Consider the following 902-nt stretch of genomic DNA (forward strand, 5'->3'; position numbering starts at 1 on the left):
CATGGGACCCTGTCTCATGACAGAACAACAAAGAACAATAGTAATAGGTGTCTGCATAGTGGCATACACCGTTAACTTACGTAATCTCTATAAACTCAAGGCCGGCCCCGTTCCATAGGGAGTTCCAGGCCAGCCAGGGTTACCTAGTGAGACCCTGTCTCAAAAGAACAACCACAACCATAGCAACAATAACACACACACACACATCATCATCATCATCACACACACACACCACCACCACCAACAACAACAACAACCAAAAACAAAAGAACCGAGGGCTATCTTTGACNAGAGGAATAAAACTCATTTACATTTACTGCAAAACGGGCACCATGTAGGGCTTTTCTTGGCCCCATCCCTCCCTCATGACTGCCTGAGACAGAAAGCATATTATCTACACTTTGTAGTGGAGGAAACAGAGGCCCAGAGAAGTCAAGGCAGCAGGTGCAGTTTACACAGCCTAGAAGCAGCAGAACTGGGATACGAACCCCGGTAACCTGATCACAGTGCTGTTCTCTGCTTCCTCTGCTGCCTCAGACTCTTCTATTTTCTTCTCCTGGCTTCCTTCCACCCAGCCGTGCCTGTACATTATAGGCAAGTAAGTGTCCACTCTGCCTTGGCAGGCTGTGTGGGCTAAGACCCTGTCCTGGGTCAGGTCCTGAGTGTCCAGAANCNACATACCTGCCTCTTCTATCTTACCTCCGCTCTCCCCACCCGTCTTAAGCCTGAGACTCNNACAAGTTGGCTCACGCCTGNCTCTTTTCTCTTTGAAGCTGGTGATACTGACATTAGAAGAGAGGGTCCCTACCTACCCACTTGGAGAGGGTCCCCACCCACCCACTACGGCTCGGAACATAACATCCCCAGAGCTAGCTGTGACACTGATAGATCCTGATGCCCCT

Source organism: Mus caroli, chromosome 5, assembly GCF_900094665.2.
Source record: "Mus caroli chromosome 5, CAROLI_EIJ_v1.1, whole genome shotgun sequence".
Taxonomy (NCBI): Eukaryota; Metazoa; Chordata; class Mammalia; order Rodentia; family Muridae; genus Mus; species Mus caroli.